At 36.3% G+C, this 20,554-nt stretch overlaps 1 protein-coding gene across 1 annotated transcript in view; it reads right to left on the bottom strand.

Annotated features, from left to right (window-relative positions):
* CPA6 (carboxypeptidase A6) overlaps positions 1-20,554 on the bottom strand; it is a 325,374-nt gene that overhangs the window by 267,076 nt on the left and 37,744 nt on the right. The gene's annotated exons all lie outside the window — the stretch shown is intronic.

Below are 20,554 nucleotides of genomic sequence, written 5' to 3'. Positions count from 1 at the left end.
CTTTTAATTTGCATTTGTCTAATGTCTAATTGTTATAAACTCTTTCTCATATGCTAATGTGGCCACTTGTACATCTTTTTTGGGATGTACGTTCAAATATTTTGTCTTTTGCTGGGTTGTTTTCTTATTGAGTTTCAGAAGTTCTTTATATATTCTGGATACAAGTCCTTCATCAAATATATGCTTTGTAAATACCTTCTCTCATTCTGTGGCTTGTCTTTTTATTCCTTTATTTTTTTAATTAAAATTAAAAACTTCTGCTCTTGGAATTTTTTAATAGATCTTTTTTTCTTAGATATAATACTAAAAGCATGTTTTGCTTAACCTAAGATCACAAAGATTTTCTCCTACATTTTCTTTAGAAGCTCTATAATTTCAAGTTTTAAATTTAGGCTTATAATCCATTTTGACTTTTTTTTAAGTGGTATAATGTATGTGGGGTTTGTTTTTTGTTTTGTTTTGTTTGGTAAAGGCTATCCACCACCATTTGTTGAACAGACCTCCTTTATTTTCTTTGCACCTTGAAAAATCAGTGGGCCATATACAGGTGGTTCTATCTGAATTGTTTATAATGTGCCATTTTTCTACTAATCTTGCCAATAATGATACTTTTTTACTATAGTTTTTTCCCCCGAGTCCTAAAATCATGTATAATTAAGTCCTTCAACTCTGTGCTTTCAAAATTTTGTTTGGCTTTTTAAGGTCCTTTTATTTCTGTTGAATTTTAGAATTAATTTCTTAAAAAAAAAAAGTATATGCTAGTATTTTGACGGGGATTGCATTGAATCTTTAGATCAATTTGGGGTAGAAGAAAAGGTCTTATTTTGTTTCTTAGTACTAAAGAGGTTGGAGGAAAAAGATGCATTTTCTCTTTATCCCTAGCTTTAAGCAATTTGATTATGCTGGACTTTGATATAATTTTCTTCATGTTTCTTGTGCTCCAAGTTCATTGAGCTTCTTCAAACTATGAGTTTAAGTTTTGATCCAATTTGTAAAAGTTTTTGGCCATTATTTCTTTAAATATTTTATTTGGCTGCTCACTATTTTGTCATTTAATCTGGACTTTAAAAAATTATTTCTGTGCTTCATTTAGTTTCTATCTCCAGGTCTTAAGCTCATCAATCTTACTCTGCTTGTCCAATTTGATATTCACCTCATCCAGTATATATTTTGGATAGTTTTAGCTCTAGAATTTCAGTTTTTGTCTTTCATATTTCCCACATCTCTGCTTACATACTTAATCCTATCTACCTTCTTGTACATATGAAATACTGTTAAAAGGACATATTCTTGTCTGCCTATTCAATCATTGGCAGCATTTGTGGGTCCGTCTCCACTGATTAATTTTTCTCATCATAACTCATTTTCTACTGTTTTGCATGCCTACTATATTTGATTGGATACCAGATTGGGAACTTAACCTTGGTGGGTGCTGGACATTATAATTTTGGGGGGTTACAGTTGACATGAAACATTAGTTTGAGGCATCCAATATGATTTAATGCTTATATATTATGAAATGATTGCCAAAATCTAGTCACCATCAATTACCATAAAAAGTTAACTATTTTCTTATAATGCAAATTTTTAAGATTCACTCCCCTGGCAACCTTCTAATATGCACTACAATCCTATTGACTAAAGTCACCATGCTCATACCACATTCCTATTCATTTCACAACTTGAAATCGGCACTTCCCTATCCTCCGTTTTGCCTGCTCACCAGCCCCTCTCCCCATTGGCAACCATCACTATGTTCTTTGTATTCTATGAGTTTTGTTTGTTCATCCTTTTTAGATTTTACATGCCAGGGATATCATATGGTATTTGTCTTTCTCTGATTTTACTTAGAATAATACCTTTGAGGTCCTCTATTTGTTGTCACAAATGGCAAGATTCATTCCTTTAATGGCTGAGTAGTATTCACTTGGGTGTGACATCTTTAAGTGTCAATTAATGGATGAATGGATCAAGTTGTTTCTATCTTGGCTATTCATTTTTTTAGTCTTATATTTTCAGTTTGTTCTCAGAAGCTGTTAAATTACTTGGAAACAATTAGTTTCTTCTATAACTTCCTTTAAAACTTAGGATTAGAGCAGCTTCCATTCCATAGATGGTTTTGTTCACTACTGAAGGTAGACACTTCTGAGTAGTGTCCTGATGTCCTGTGTACTACTGGGTTTTTCAACTCTGTCCTTTGTGAAACCATTCTTGTTCTGAGATATAGAAATTGTTCTGATATCTTGTTGGTGGTTCTTTCAGGATTTGGTAGTTCACCCACATATTTTGATTAGCATTCTCCCTCCCCACTCCATCTTATACTCCTCCCTGTAAGATTTTATGCCTTAGACTCCCAAAAGTTCATCTCAACTTAGAGATAGACTGCTAGACTCCACTTAGATCCTCCCTATGTGGCTTCATGGAAACTTTCTCTAGTCAGGAAACTGGAATTTGTTTCCAACCTCTGATCTAGTGCTGACTTTGTTTCCAACCTCTGATCACTGTCCTGTCATCTCTGATGTTCAGGATCTGAAAATCTTGTTTCATATATACTTTGTTTTACTTAGTTTTAGAGGAAGGAGGTTATATCCAATCCCTGCTATTCCATCTTGGTCAAAAGTAGAAATCGCCATGCCTTTTTAAACCTCTCATATCAATCTTTGTACAACTCACCTAATATGTCACATCATCTTACACCTGAATTACTGACTATTGTGATTTTTTTGTAGCTACTTTTCCTATTCTCAGTCTCTGCTACTTGCAATTAATTCCCTTTAACTCAGTCACAGTAAATTTAATACACCATGGCTTTTTTCAAAACTAGTGAAGGCTCCCTCTGGCTTCAGAATGCAATTCAAATTTCTAGTCTGGCAAGTGAGAATCTCCACAATCTGACCTCCATTTAGCTGGCCAAACTTACTTTTTCATTGTTCCAACCAGGCTGAACTAAACTGGGCTTCCCAACATTGCTTGTGCACATCCATCTTTTGTCTTGTTAGGATAATTTACCCATGAGCAATATTTCTTTATGCCTATTCAAATTCTACCCATTTTTCAAGGAAGAGTTTAAATCTTACTTTTTAAAAAAATATTTATTTATGATAGACATAGAGAGAGAGAGAGAGAGAGAGAGAGAGAGAGAGAGGCAGAGACACAGGCTCCATGCCGGGAGCCCGACGTGGGACTCGATCCCGGGACTCCAGGGTCGCGCCCTGGGCCAAAGATAGGTGCTAAACCGCTGAGCCACCCAGGGATTCCCCCTTACTTTCTTTATAGATCCTTTAAGACCCTAGTCCATGAAGCTTCTATATATATATTTTTGCTCTGACTGCCTAAGTACTGTCTTGCCTACCAAGATTGTAGTAAGGTTTTTTGGGTTTTTTTGTTTTTTTGTTTTTTTTTGACAATTTTCTTAGTAACCACTCAGAACAAAGCTTAGTTCAGGTTCTTTTCATCTTTAAAAATTTTTGATAGGTAAGTCTGATTTTTCCCCTCACTATATTATGTATCTCTTGACATCAGAAGCTTGTCTTATACATCACCACCTTCATGCTTAAGCTTATCACTGTGTCCTGTAGGAACTTAATATTTCATGGTCATTCTCTGTCCTGTTCATGTACTTTCACTGAAAATCCCAATATAAGTTTCTCATCCATGATAATCTGTTAGCTCTGCAAAGCTTCAGAGTGATAGGCTGTAGGAACACTTCCTTTAACTTAACTCCATTACTACTTCCCCTTCAGGAACAAATTACCACTTTCATACATGGAGTGATTTTGCAACAGGATGAGGAATGCCAACAAAACATCTGAATGCCAATGAACAGCAGTCTGAACACCTCAGTCTCTCCACAGCTCAAGGCTCTCCTGATACCTGGAGTAAATCTGGGCTCTAGTACAGGTCTCAATCATCTTTAGCTTTAGAGAAGTAGAGATTCTTTGTCTACTCTTCTCAGGAGCTATGGGCATCCAAGAAGCAGGTCCTTTTTGGTTAAGTATCCTGATATGTCGAACAGTTTCCCAGTACCCTAAAGAGAATCTTCTCCCTATCTTTTCAGATTCCCAGCCACCCTCATGATGTAGTTAGCCCAGTGGTTCTTATTTTTTTTTGTACTGTGGCACACATTTAAAGAAAAGAATTGCTAACTACCATGATATAATGCTCATGGTACCTGTGAAAGGACCCACAGTGGTCATTCCCATTGCTACCACTTAGCCTTCTCCTGGTTCGTGGTGTATGCCACCATCTCCTTGAGTTAGGAGGTAATCAAAGGGTACTTATCTCTCCCTCTTTACCATTTTTTCATCCTGGAATTTTCTTCTGCCAGACATAGGCATGGCTTTCACTTAATTTATAGCTCCAATCAGTCACCATTTTATCGGAGGCACCTTCCTCAACCTCATTTTCTATCTCTTTACCCTGTTGGGTTTCATTATAGTACTCACAACCACTTGATACATTTATTCATTTGTCAGTTTCTTCTCCATCATAATATAGGTGGAGCCTGTTTGCCTAGAATAATGCCTAGCACAGAGTAGATGCTCAAAAAAGCACTTGTGGAATGAATGAATGAATGAATGAATGAATGAATGAATGAATGAAAGGCCAGGTCCCCTTTTGCTTTGGTCATGCTCTCATTTAGACCCATAAGGCAAAATTCTGTCATGTTCTGGGCAACACAATCATTTTGGTGCCAGTAGAGCATTACATGACCCCCCCTTCCTTCTACTCTGACTTGTCTCATGGAGCAGCAGTCACATGAGTAGCCAAACATGAATGGCTCAGCTCAATTATCTGTGAGATATCATCATGACAGAAAAATCAAGCAACTAGGATTTTTTTTTTAAATCACATTTTCCCCTTAGCCTAGGCTACTACCACCTCTTTAATTCCTCAATTCTCCTAAAAAAAAAAAAAAAAAAAAAAAAACAGGTCCAGCACACAATGTTTAAAAAAAAATCTTTTTACATATATATGTGTAGCCAAAAAGAAAGCATTATGTACATATAACCAAGAAGGAGGTTAGTGGTGATAACAGGAATTATGAGTTTCCAGACCTAGGAACTCTGCCCTAGCTAACCACAAACCCACTTTGTATTACAAAAGAAAGCTGTTGGAGCCTGTAAACTCTCAAGTAAAATTGTAATGAAACAAAACAGAACTTTATTCGACTTTGTGTTTACGTGTTTGATAGTTGTATTCCAAGCAGGGATTTCACAATTTCAAACTGTATGAAGGAATAGTTTACATGCTGAGGTTGTTTCTAGGGAATATGTCAGCTAAGGAATAAATTTATAGACACAAGTTAAACACAAGGGGAGAGGTTGAGAATGACTTCTCAGAAAGAAATCATAAAATTTAAGAGTTTAGGGAATGGGAAAACACATAGAACTGACTTTTACATAAGTGTGGGAACATTGAGAAGAAAAAGAATTTTGAAAAACAATTCAATTAAACTAAATTCTGGTATATAATGGATACCCATAGATAGTCTTACATTAGGTCTTCAGGTGCAGGCCAAGGAATCTTATGGTTTACTTAAAGTTAGCTTTATTTGTTGCAGCTCAAATTTCCCCTTTCCTGCTTCTTAAAGGTGATGTCTAACTCCAGGGATAGATTAGCTCTTCTAGGAAACAAGGTAGCAAATTGGGATTAAAAAATAGCAATTTCCCACAAGATGCATTAAAGGATACCCGAGTGCCAGATAATTACAATGACTAAGTCATTCTGGTTTGGCCAGGACTTTTCAGTTTTGGCACGAAAATTCCCACAATCAGGGAAACCCTGCAGTCCTGGGCAAACTGGGATGGTTGTCACCCTTACAGATCTCTACTTGTAGGATAATAAGCTGCAAGTTATCAGAACTAAATAATATTTACTTGGTTCTGTGAAGTCATTGCCTGATGTACCAAGAACAAACTCTGGACTCTGTCAGAGGATCTGTGCCCGATAGGGAGCTTCTGGGTCTGGCAGACATCTTGCTTAGATACTGTGTTTTCCTGTTTACTAGCCCTGTGAGCTTTTGCAAATCACTTAACAAATGTTTTGACCTTCTGCTAACAGTGCTGCTCATAAGAAACGTGGAGATAAGAAGTTGCTTAGTGTGGCGCCTAGTATTTAGGATCCATATCTTTAATAAGTTGTAGTAGATGGTAGCTCCTCCTCTTCATCCTCCTCCTCCTCCTCATCATGGCTGTTGCAGTCAAAAGTTCAGGCTCTTTCAATACCTATTATTGTGATTTTGGCCAAGTCTTTTCACTGTCTCAGATCTCAGTTTCCTTATCTGTAAAGTGAAGATAACTACAGCAGCTGTCCCTGTCCCAGAAGATTATTATAAAATCAAATGAGACAATGTAAGTTAAAAGAAATGTATATTGTAAGGCTGGATTCAAATGCAAGGATTCAAGATCTGCTACTGTGTCAGTGCTGAATAGAGAACTAGACTTCCTGAAATGAAATGGATGCCAATAATTACATTTATTTAAAAACTGCCAGTTGGCATGTTGCATGCAATGCTGATTATTAAACCTCAAGAAAGACAAAACAGGCAGGGAGGGTCCAAGATGGCAATGTAGGAAGATCCTGAACTTAATTCCTCCACAGACACACCAAATCTACACCTACTTATAGAACAATTCCTTCTGAAGAACTGAGGCCTGATCAAACAGCTTCTGTGCAACCAAATATAAAAATGGAAACAGAGATGGAGACACACTAATGAAAGGAACCTCCAACCCTGATGCTGTGAACTGCCATGGGAAGGGACAGTACTGATGGACCAGGAACAGACTTGTCTGCCCTGGGAAATGTGGTGGTGAGGGGGGAAGATACTGTTTTAAATTCTAGTTGCCCTTTCAAGGGCATTGGCCTTGAAGCCCTGCCAAATGGAAGAGGAACTGCTAAAGTGCTCTCTGGTTCCCAGGGGCTGGCAGGCACCATACTTTGTGCTACCTCTCTACTTTGAGAGTGCAGACTAGAGCAGATCTGGGCACCATTGCTGGCCTGCTGCTTCAGGGAGAACGGGGGCCTTACTCCACACCAGCTCCAGCTGTCTCACCAAGACAGCCCTAGCACAGTGCATACTGTGACACCCCTTGTAAGCACTCAGTACAGTTCGTCATTTGCTAAAATGACACAGGCACAAATCCCCACTTCAGCTCTAGACTTTTAAGAGCACCCCTAATGCAGAACACCTTGGGACCTCAGCCCACACACCTGTTTTGGATTCAGATAACTCACCAGAATACCCCTAAGCAGAGCACCCAGTGACCCTACAAGCTTGGACTCCAACTCAGCTCCAGCTGCCCCACCAGGGCACCCCCTAATACAGAGTGCTCAAGGATCCTGTAGCCCACATTGCCTATGTGGAGGCACCCTGCTAGTGTACCCTCTCTATGGAGTGCCCCAGGACACCATGGCTGTCATCTACATCAGCTTCAGCTGTCCTGAAAGAGAACATCTTCTACATAGAGAGCCCTGGCACCTCCCAGCTTGTACCCACTTCAGCTTTAGCAAACCCGCCAAGGTCCTGGACCTCTTATACAGAGCTCTCCAGAACTACACCAGCCTGTGTCCACTTTAGCTCTAACCTCCCACCAGGGTGGCACCAGCAAACAGTGCCCTAGGTCATCCAGCCCCTACCAGCCACAGCTCCAGTCAGCCACCCCAAATCACCAGGCACACAAGTGTACACAGGGGATGACCATACACAATACCATTTCTTCAAGTTTAGGAGAAATAGCTTTTCTATCTAATTCAAAAAAACATGCCCAGAAAGTTAGGCAAAATGAGAAAACAGAGGAATAGGCTCCAAAAGAAACAAAAACCTCAGAAAAAGAATAAAACAGATAAGCAATCTACCTGATAAAGAGTTCAAAGTATTGATCATAAAAGTGCTCACTGGACTAGAGAGAAGAGTGGATGAATTCAGTGAGTGCTGCAACGACCTAGAATATATAAAAAATAACCCGACTTGAAAAATAACCAAAATGAAAGATATGCTAGGTGGAAACAGATCAGAGGATAAAGAATGGATCAGTGATCTAAAAGACTGGATAAGCACCTGAGCTCAACAACAAGAAGAAAAAAAAATTAAATGAGGTTAGGGTAAGGGATATCTTGGTTAACATCAAGCGAAAAAACATTTGCATTATAGTAGTTCCAGAAGATAGAGACAGAAAACTTACTTGAAGAAATAATAGCAAAAAACTTCCCTAACCTGGGGATAGAAATAGACATCCAAGTTCAGGAAGCACAAAGTACCAAACAAGAAAAAGCCAAGGGAAGTCCTCCACAAGACACATAAAATGGTAAAGATTAGAGGCACCTGGGTGGCACAGTTTGTTGAGCATCACACTCTTGGCTTATGCTCAGGTTGTGATTTCAGGGTTGTGGGGTTCTGCACTCAGCACAGAGTCTACTTACAGTTTCTCTCTACCTCTCCCTCTGCCCCTCCCCCCTGCATGCTCAGTCTCTAAAATAAATATTTTTTAATTAAATAAGATGGCAAAGATTAAAGATACAGAGAACTTTAAAAGTAGCAAGAAACAACTAGTTACATACAAGGGAAACCCTAGTAACACTATCAGATGATTTTTCAGCAGAAACTTTGAATCTATCATGCCATTCCCTTCCGGCCTGCAAAGTGCTAAAAGGAAAAAAAAAAAAAAATCCTACAACCAAGAATACTTTACCTGACAAGATTATTATTCAGAATTGAAGGAGAAAGTTTCTGAAGCAAAAGTTAAGAGTTTAATGACCACTAAACTGTTCTTACAAAAATTTTTAAAGAGACTTCTTTAACAGGAAAAGGCCATAATTATAAGAATTATGAAAGGAAAATTTTCTCCAGTAATCCAAACATATACTAAAGGTAGCAAAGTGATCACTTAACTAGTGTGAAGATTAAAGACAGAAGTAATAAAATATTACTAGTTACAAGGACTTACAAAATAAAAAGATAAAATATGACAATATATAAAACATGAAGTAAGGGAGGAAGAATGAAGTTTCTTTAGTATGTGTTCAAACTTAAGTGATCATCAACTTAATACAGACTTAGGATGTTATAAAATGAACCTCTTGTAACCACAAATCAAAAATTTTCAATGGATGCAAAAAAAAATGAAGATAAATGAAACACTAAAACTCAATAAGAACAAGAAGAATTACAAAAATAATCAGAAGGCAATTAACAAAATGACAAACACAATTATTTTAAATGTAAACAGCCTAAATGCTCCAAAAGATAAAAGGTGAGTGAATGGTAAACAAAACATCTATATGTGGCATACAAGATTATATTATTCTTAGAATAAAGTTATTCAACACAAATTGAAGTGAAAAAAAAAAAAGCTGAGTAGCAATATTTAGATGCAATTAACTTTAAACAAAGACTATCATAAGAAAAAAAGGCGTTGCATAATGATGAAAGGATCAATCCAACAAAAGAATACTTGTAAATATCTATATATCCAACACTGGAGTACCTAAACACAAAATAAATATTGACATAAAGGAGGAAACTGACAGTAATACAGGAATAGTAAGGGCCTTTGACACCACATTTACATCAATGAATAGATGATCCAGGCAGAAAAAAAATCAGTAAGAAAATAATGTCTTTGAATAACACATTAGACCAGATGGACTTCTATATTACAGACCATTACATCCAAAAATATGTACTTTTTTCAAGCACACATGGAACATTCCCCAGGACAGAGCACATGGTAGGCCCCCAAACAAGTCTCAATAAACTTAAAATGGAGATCATATCAAGCACTTTTTTCTGACCACAAATAGTGTGAAACTAGAAATTAATCACAAGAAAAAAATTGGAAGAGACACATGTGGCTAAACAGCATGCTGCTAAACTACCAATGAGTCAGTGAAGAAATCAAAGAGATAAAATACATGGAGACAAATGAAAAATGAAAACACAGTGGTCCAAAACATTTAAGACCCAGCAAAAGCATTTTTAAAATTTTTAATTTAAAGTCTAGTTAATATACAATGCAATATTGGTTTTAGGAGGATTCAGTGTTTCATCAGTTATATACAACACCTAGCACTGCTCATAACAAGTGTCCTCCTTAATACCCATCACCCATCTAGCCTCTCTCACCCACTTCCCTCTATTCACCCTAAATTTTTCCTCTATCATTACCGGTCTCTTATGGCTTATTTCCCTCTTTTTCCCCTGCTTCCCATATGTTTCTTAAATTCCACATATGAGTGAAATCATATGGTATTTGTCTTTTCTAAGAGAAATTTATAGTGAGAAAAATCGAACTCAAGAAACAAAAATCTAGAGATGCCTGGGTGGCTCAGTGGTTGGGTACCTGCCTTCAGCTCAGGGCATAATCCTGGAGTCCTGGAATAGAGTCCCACACCAGGGTCCCTGCTTCTCTCACTGCCTATGTCTCTGCCTCTCTCTCTCTTCCTAATAAATAAATACAAAATCTTAAAAAAAAAAGAAACAAAAATCTAAATTTATCCTTACATCTAAAGGAATCAAAGAACAACAAACATAGTCCAAAGTTAGTACAGGAAAGGAAATAAAGATCAGAGCTGGAACAAATGACATAGGCACTAAAATTTTACCAAAAATAGAAAAGATCAGTGAAATCAAGAGCTCTTTCTTTGAAAATGTAAACAAAATGATAAACTTTTAGCAAGATTCATGAAGGAAAAAAAAGAGTACCCAAATAAATGAAATCAGGATAACACCAACATGGATATACAAAAGATGATAAGAGATAACCAAAAGTTATATGCCAACAAATTGGACGACTTAGAAACATACAATCTTTCAAAAGTGAATCAGGAAGAAATTGGGCATCAAGAAACTCCCAAGAAACAAAAGTCCAGGTAAGTTCTAGAACATATAATAATAATAATAATAATAATAATAATAAAATAAAAGAGAGAGGGGTATCTATTCTTCTCAAACTATTTCAAAAATGGAAGAAGTAAAGCTTCTATTCATTCTATGAGGCTAGTATTACCATGATACCAAAACCAGACAAACACATTACAAAGAGGGGGAAAAGATTAGAGGCCAATATCAGTAATGAATACAGATGCCAAAATTCTCGAAAAAAGTTAGTAAACCACATTTAACAATACATTAAAACAACTATTCACCACAATCAAATGGGATTCACTTTAGGTATACAAGAATGGTTCAATATTTACAAAGTCAATTAATGTAATAAATTAACAAAAGGATAAAAAGGATATCTCAATAGATGTGGAAAAGCAATGACAAAATTCAACATCTGTTCATGATAAAAACTCAAAAATGGTACTACAGGGAACACATACCTCAACATAATAAAGGCCACATATGGAAAAACCCACAGCTAAAATCACAATGGTAAAAACAGCTTTTTCTCTAAGAGCAAGAACAAGACAAGGATTCCACTCTCACCACTTTTATTCAGCATAACTCGGAAGTCCTAGCTACAGCAATCAGACACGAATTAAAAGTGATCCAAATTGGTAAGGAAGAAGTAGAACCGTCATTATTTGCAGATGACATATTATATACAGAAAACCCTAAAGACTCCACCAAAAGGGATGATCCCTGGGTGGCGCAGCAGTTTGGCACCTGCCTTTGGCCCAGGGTGCGATCCTGGAGACCCAGGATCGAATCCCACGTCAGGCTCCGGGTGCATGGAGCCTGCTTCTCCCTCTGCCTGTGTCTCTGCCTCTCTCTATGACTATCATAAATAAAATAAAAAATAAAATAAAATAAAAATACTCCACCAAAAAATATTAGAATGAATTCAGTAAAGTTGTAGAATATGAAGTTAATATGCAGAAATCAAAAGTAGCAGAAAACAAATTTTAAAAGATTCCATTTAAAATTGCACTAAAAGGGATAAAATACTTAGGAATAAACAAGAAAAAATGTACTCTGAAAACTGTAAAACATTGTTGAAAGAAGTTGAAGATGACATGAAGAAGTGGAAAAATGTACTGTGTTCATGGATTGGAAGACTATTGGTAAAATGTCCACAGTACCCAAAGCAATCTACAAGATTCAATGCAAGCCCTGTCAAAATACCAACAGAATTTTCACAGAACTAGAATAGTCCTAACATTTGTATGAAATCATAAAAGATCCTGAATATGTAAAACAATCTTGAAAAAGAGCAAAACTGGAGGTTATCACAATATCAGATATTTCAAGATATATTACAAAGCTGCATTAATCAAAAAATTATGGTAGTGGCACAAAAATAAACAAATAGGTCAATGGCACACAATAGGAGAGCCCAAAAATAAATTTACACTTGTATGGACAATAAATCTATGACAAAAGGAGGCAAGAACCTACAGTAGAGAAAAGATGGTCTCTTCAATACATGCCAAAGAATGAAACTGGACCACATTCTTACACCATACACAAAAATAAACTCAAAATGGATTAATGAACCCAAACGTGACACCTGTAACCATAAAACTCCTAGAGGAAAACATAAGCAGTAATCTGACAGTGGCCATAGCAGGGTTTTTTCTAGATGTGTCTACTGAGGAGAGGGAAACAAAAGCAAAAATAAACTATTGGGATTATAGCAAAATAAAAAGCTTTAGTACATCAACGGAAACCATACACAAAATGAAAAGGCAACCTACTGAATGGAAGATATTTGCAAATAATATATCTGATAAAGGGTTAATGTCCAAAATACATAAAGAATTTATACTACTCAGTGTGCACACTCACACACACAAAATCTGATTAAATGGGCGGAGTCTGAGTATACTTTTTTCCAAAGATGACCTGCAGGTGGCCAACAGACACATGAAAAAATGCTCTCCATCACTAATCAGGGAAATGCATATCAAAATTACAATGAGATTACCTTTCAACTGTCAGAACAGCTACTAATAAGAAATAGCAAGTGTTGGTTAGGACATGGAGAAAAAAGGAATTCTCATGCAAAGTTGGTGGGAATGTAAATTGGTGCAGCCCCTATGGAAAACAGTATGGAGGTTCCTAAAAAAATGAATAGAAATATCATTGATACAAGAATTCTATTGTTGAGTATTTACCCTCAAAATTGAGAACACTAGTTCGAAAGATACGTGTATCCCAATGTTCATTGCAGCATTATTTACAATAGCTGGGACACGAACAACTCAGGAGTTCATTGATATATGAATGGATGAATATGTAATATATATATTACACATTTTCATATATACACGCATATACACATATATGTAATCACACATACATATTATATATTATATTAACATATATAATATACACATATATAATATATATAATTCAGCCATAAATAATGGGATCTTGCTATTTGTAAGAACATGGATGGACCTATGGGGTATTATGCTCAGTGGAATAAGACAATGAAAGAAATATTATAGGATTTCACCTATATGTGAAATCTAAAAAACAAAATCAATCAGAAGCAGACCCATAGGGAGACTGGGTGGCTCAGTCAGTTAAGTATCTACCTTTAGCTCAGGGTCATGATCCCAGGATCCTGGGATCAAGTCCCGCATTGAGCTCCCTGCTCAGCAAGGAATCTGTTTCTCCCTTTACTCCTCCCCACTGCTTGTGCATGCTATTTCTTTCAAACAAAGATCTTAAAAAGCAGACCCATAAATACAGAGAACAAACTGGGGGTTGCTAAAAAGCAAGGGATTGTGGGATGGGTGAAATGGGTGAAGGGGAAAGGGAGGTACATGTTTCCAGTTATGGAATGAGTCATAGGGATAAAAGTATGATATAGAGAATATAGTTAATGACATTGTAATAGCATCATATGGTGACAGAATAATTACACTTGGGAGGGTAACATAAGCTGTATCAAGTTGAATCACTATGGTGTACACATGAAACTAGTGTAACCTTATGTGACCAACTATACTTCAATAAATAAAACAAAAAAAATTGAGCTTTAAAGTATCCCAAAAAGATAAAACAAATTTTAAGACAGCTTAGGGAAAGGCAACCAAATAGCCAAGGACACAGAAAAGATAACTTTCCAAATCATTATTTCCTAGATTTAACTCTAGGACAGCCCCGGTGGCCCAGCGGTTTAGCGCCACCTTCAGCCTGGGGTGTGATCCTGGAGACTGGGGTTCGAGTCCCACCTCAGGCTCCCTGCATGGAGCCTGCTTCTCCCTCTGCCTCTCTCTCTCTGTGTCTCATGAATAAGTAAATAAAATCTAAAAAAAAAAAAAAAAAAAGTTAACTCTAGAATTTTTGCCAGTTTTCCCCAAATAAAGAGAATATTCCTTGCTTCTTGAGAGAGAGATTCTATGGCAAATACAAGGTGGTACTCCTTAGCAGCCATCAACTCAACAGGGCTCATTAACCCAAGATGTAAAGCCTAGGAACATGAACCACCTCACAAAGTTCTAGCTATCTTACTATGAACTTTTTATGCATGTGTTAATTACAGGCTATATCCTTAACTCTGAGGTCTGTGTAGAAAAAAAAAAAAACACATTTGTGATATGAACTGGAGACTATGGCCCAATCTTGAAATTCTTTCCTATCCCATCTTCTATGGTACTGTATAGAATCGTGTCCTAGTTTTGGTTTGTTTGGATGAATAAAAATAAATGATTATAACGTTCATTTGTTTGACCACCCATTGATCTACCCACACATCCATTCATCCATTTTTGAACAAATTCTTGTGATCCTTGCAACTGTGAACATTTAAGATAGAGTGATATATAAGAGGTAGTGATTAAGCCCCCATATGCTCGTACAGTTTCCTCAGATTTAAACATACCATTCCATTTTGGTTGTAATCCCACTCATTTTTTAAAGATCTTGTACTTCATATCATATTCTCTGAAGGATTCCATAAATTCTGTCCACTAAAAATCACCAAAGACTCAATAAGACTCCCATGCGTCCATTTTTGGAAGGTACTCTTATGTCTGGGTCTCTAGTTATAGACATGCACGTATTCATGAATTAGCTCTTGTGCCCACTCTGAACTCTAATGCAAGCTTAAGTGTAGGAATTATTTTTTACTCATTTTTATATCTCATTGGTACTCCTTGTTGACCAAATTTCCTAACATTTAATGTGGTAAAGATTGAACTGATCTTGTTAGAATACTCTCATGTTCTGATTAATATTTTGGAGGTTAATATATTTAAAGTTCTCAATGGTGACAGATTTAGAGTAACGGGATTATTTACTACTATCAAAAATTAGAAGTTTAAAACATCCGTCAATAATTATCACATCAAATAAACCTATGCCAAGAAATTTGGTTCTAGCAAGCGTGTGAAGATCTTGATCCTTTTAGTCACACATTAAAAGGAGCACATCAATGCTTATTCAAAGGTACATTATTTTAAACCACAAATGCACGTGAAGCCATATTAGTACTGAAGAGTCAGAAGTTCTGAAAATAAGAGTCCTATTAAATTCTCAAAGCAATAAAATAGCCATAACAACCTAAGCTGCCAATATAGAACACTTCAGAAGAGGTTAAGAATTTCTTTCTATAGTTAGTTAAAAATATGTCAGAAAATACCATAGCAGAGCAACAGATTTTTAAAAATTTACTTCAGCATATATTTAACTTTTGGATCAGTTGCAGGGAAAATGTCAATTTCATATTCAACATAAGATATATTTCAAGAGACGATAAAATGCTTATGAATACAAATGAGTGGCAAATATAATTGTATTACATAGTTGGTATAGTACAAATTTATCTACATTTGCTGTACAAATTTTTTAATAAAATAGTTAATGAGTGACTAATGTCTAACTACACGGTATTCCCTGAATAAAACTCTGCATTAACTTAAAAATTACATTCTAATAAACTGCATTTATCAATTTTCCCCTCATTAAAAGAGTACCTTATAACAACAGAGAAAACAAGAGGAAATGCACAGAATAACCAAATATTTAGGTGTTTAGAAATAAGGCTTGTTGGTCTCATACAACTGTTCAGAGTACACATTATGGATTTATGTAAGTGTATAGCTCTATGATCGCCATCAAGATTAGTGGTGCTCATAACTATCTCCATTTTTGTCTCCTTTCTATGGCATACCACATACTCTGTTTTTTCAGCGCCTTTACATCTAAGTGGCCCTGGGTGACCAGCCTGTTCAATGGCATGTGGGTAGAAGTGATGTGTGCCTCTTTCAGACTTGGACCCTGAAACTTCACCTGAAATCATCTTTGCCTTAACTTTTCTTCATTTGCTGACGGATGCAAAGGACTCATTGGAAGACTGAAAAGATGGTAGAAAGATGAAAAGAGCTTGGATCCCTCAGTAACTAGAATAGAGCATCCTTAGCTTACCAATTGTGTCATAAGCAACAAAAAAATCTTTAATGTTTCATATGTATTTCTGCACCTACAATTGGGTTATTTAATTTTAAGATGTTAATATTAATTATCAGTTAGATACTTTACCAAGTTACCTCACAGACTTATATTTTTAAATTTATTTTTTTTAACTACACTGAACTTTGGAATGGTGAATAGATTCCAGGAAATTGGCTTCTAGTGAAAATAAGCAAGTATTACTACAGGCTCATTTCAGAAGGAGATTATTACCTGCAGGGACCAAAACATGAACTGATTAAATTAAAAGAAAACCCCAGATAAATCTTTGGCACCAACTCCAAAACATTTTTTGGTTGATAGAGAATAATTCCCTTATGAATTACAGTGGAGTTAATTAACACATCTTTCTATACTAGCAATTGCCTGTGCAGGGATGAAAAACAGATATAAAGAACAAGAGAGTGTTGCAAACTTGAGTGTGATGAAGGCATGTTTCCCTTGTTACAGTGTGAACGATGTGCTGGCACCTGCTTGAAAATATATTCTCATGAGTCTAACAATACATTTCACCATCGTATTATTTTTAGTGAAACATTTCTGTTAAGCATTTGGATGAGCAATGGTAAACATTTCCCTAGTTTTTTTTTTTTTTTTAAACAGTGAAGCTTATTTTTCTTGCCATAATGTACTTTGAAAGTGGACATCCTAAGCTACTTTTACTAAGGCTAGAATCACACAGAAATGCTGACCCTTACCTTACGGGTTTTATTAAGTGGCAACAGCAAATATAAATCTATAGTGGGAAGTTGGTGTACTTTACCATTAAATCATAGGTCTCTATAAAAGTATTAACTTCTTTGCCTCAAAGTGGGGCACTGATAATCAGCACAAAGTAATATCCAAGGTAGTTCAAATGTAATCTTTATTAGCTAATATGCTAGAGTTGTAAAAGTAGATATATATTCATTGTTATAACAACTGGCATAAACCCATAAGCCTAGGGCACAAAGGACTCTAGTGAGGGCTAGTTCACACAAACAGGAATAGACACCTGAATAAAAATTCCAATAATGACTTAGAACATCACTATTATTGTCCATCTCTAGTTAGTAAGGCTGATGATTGCAACAATATCAGTGTGTTGGTGACTAAAAAGACTGGCCCTAAACAAGAAAATAACTGAAATTAAATTCTGTTTTCCATGCAGCATTTATAAACTGTGACCGAAGATCACTATTACTTTATTCTGCAGCACTATCTTAGAGGACAAGTGATAAGATACTCAGAGCTATTGCTGGAGCCCTCACCCCTACCCCCTGTCATGCACATATGTGCCTACACACATGCCTTTGGCAGAGCCAACAAATCTAATTAAGGCCATTTCAACCCCCTAGTGTAGTGTAGAGCATACCATGGACCACTTTGGAGTTAAGACCTCTGGTTTACTTCTGGAATTAAGAGAAGGTGGAAAAATGAGCCTGGTCCATTGAAAGTCATCAAAGTTACTTGTTGAATGGATGGTCTTATAATGCAAGGGAGTTTCTGTTTTAGAGAACTTTTCCAAGTTCCTTAAAAGGCTTGTTCCCAAGAACCTTTTTGAAAGCAGACTAGATCTAGATCTAGAAATCCCAATAGGGATCTACTCTGCGCTGTCCTCTAAGAGTAATTCTTTCTAAGCCTTTCTACATCATGACACACATAGAAAATGAGAGTATTTGTATGAAACATTGGGTAAATGGAGGAATTTGGAATCCTGGGTAAGGTGGAGGTAACAGAAAACCTGAAGGTTGAAGAAATGGATTCTCCAGCACATAGTTTGGAAGCTATGTTCCAGAAAAGATTAATAATACAATGTACAGGAATCTGTTACATTTTTATACACCAATAATGAAGCAGTAGAAAGAGACATTATGAAATCAATCCCATTTACAATTGCACTGAAATAGTAAAGTACCTAGGAATAAACCTAAGCAAAGAGGGGAAAGCTCTATACTCTGAAAACCATAAAACACTGATGAAAGAAATTGAAGAGGACACAAAGAAATAGAAAGACATTACATGCTCAAGATTATTGTTAAAACATCTATACTACCCAAAGCCATCTATACATTTATTGCAATCCCTATCAAAATATCAACAGCACTTTTCACATAACTAGAACAATCCTAAAATTTGTATGGAACCACAAAAGACCCTAAATAGCCAAAACAATCTTGAAAAAAGGCAAAGCTGGAGGTGTCAGTTGTGGACTTCAAGTTGTATTAGCTGTAGTAATCAAGTCACTATGATACTGGCACAAAAATAGACACATAGACCATAAAACTGAATAGAAAACCCAGAAATAAAACCACAATTATATGGTCAATTAAATTCTGTATTCTTCTACAAAGCAGTAAAGAACATCTAATGGGAAAAGGACAATATCTTCAATAAATGGTATGGGGAAAAGTGGATAGCCACATGTCAAAAAATGAAATTAGACCACTTTCTTACACCATACACAAAAATAAACTCAAAATGGATTAAAGACCTAAATGTCAGACCCAAAACCACAAAAATCCTAGAAGAGAGCATAGGCAGTAATTTCTCCTAGATCAGTGGTGCCTACTTTTTTTTTCCTAGATAGGTCTCCTGAGGCAAGGGAAACAAAAGCAAAAATAAGTTATTGGGACTGCACCAAAATATTAAGCTTCTGCACAGCCAAGGAAATCAACAAAGCTAAAATGCAACATATGGAATAGGAGGAGATATTTGCAAATGACACAGTTGAAAGGGTTAGTATCCAAAACATATAAAGAACTTGTAAATCTCAACATCCCCAAAAGCCCATATAATCCAGTTAAAAAATAGACAAAAGCCTAGGACAGACATTTCTCAAAAAGACACTTCCAGATAGCTAACAGACATGAAAAGTACTCATTATCATCATCAGGGAAATCCAGGGATGAAAACTACACTAAGATATCACCTCACACCAGTCAGAATGGCTAAAATCAACAACAAGAAACACAGATGTCAGCAAGGATGTGGAGAAAAAGGAACCTTCTTGCACTGTTGATAAAAATGCAAAATGGTGCAGTTATTCTGGAAACCAGAAAGGAGGTGCCTCAAAAAGTTACAAACAGAAATACCCAATGATCCAGCAACCTCACTATTGGGTATTTACCAAAAAAATACAAAAATAATTCAAAGTGATACATGCACCTACATGGTTTTAGCAGTATTTACAACAGCCCAGATATGGAAGCAACCCAAGTATCCAGTGATAAATGGATAAAGATGCATAAAGATGGATACACACAAACACACACACACACACACACACATACACACACACACACACACGGGAATATAACTCAGCCATTAAAAAACAGAACGAGGGAATCCCTGGGTTGCTCAGTGGTTTGGCACCTGCCTTCTGCCCAGGCGTGATCCTGGAGTCCCAGAATCGAGTCCCACATCAGTCTCTCTGCATGGAGCCTTTTTCCTCTGTGTCTCTGCCTCTATCATGAATAAATAAAATCTTAAAAAAAAAGCAACAGAATGAAATCTTGTCATTTGTAATGACATGGATGGAGCCAGAGAGTATAAGTGAGAGAAAGACAAATACCACGTAATTTAACTCATATATGGAATTTAAGAATGAGCAAAGGGAAGAAAAAGAAATCAAACAGACTTTTTAAAAAAGAGTTTGAGAGAGAGCCAGAGTGCATGAGTGGGGTGAGGGGCAAAGGGAGAAGCAAACTCCGCACTGAGCCATGAGCCTGATATGGGGCTTGACCTTGAGACTCTGGGATCATGACCTGAACTAAAGGCAGACACTTAAACAACTAAGCCACCCAAGTGCCCCAAGAAACAGACTTAATTTTAGAGCACCCATAACAAGGTGAATGGAGGGATGGGTTAAATAGGTGATAAAATTAAGGAGTGATTTTGTCATGATGAGCATCTGGTGATGTATGGAATTGTTGAATCTATATTGTACACCTGAAACTAATATGACACCGTAAAGTAACGGAATTAAAATGACTTAAGTCATTGCAAAACATATGTTATAAAATCCCAGGAGGGAAAAGATCAGGAAAAATTTTGAGGAGAAAACGGGGCTCAAAGCTATCCAAAGATAGTAAAAAACGAACTTACAAACGAAGAAACTCAAATCCAAAGTAGAATAAATCAAAGGAAACACATGTGAACATATGCAAGTGAAATTTTTGAAAATCAATGATAAAATCTTAA

Source organism: Vulpes lagopus, chromosome 9 (genome assembly GCF_018345385.1).
Source record: "Vulpes lagopus strain Blue_001 chromosome 9, ASM1834538v1, whole genome shotgun sequence".
Lineage (NCBI taxonomy): Eukaryota > Metazoa > Chordata > Mammalia > Carnivora > Canidae > Vulpes > Vulpes lagopus.
This window is presented reverse-complemented; position numbering and strand designations above follow the sequence as displayed.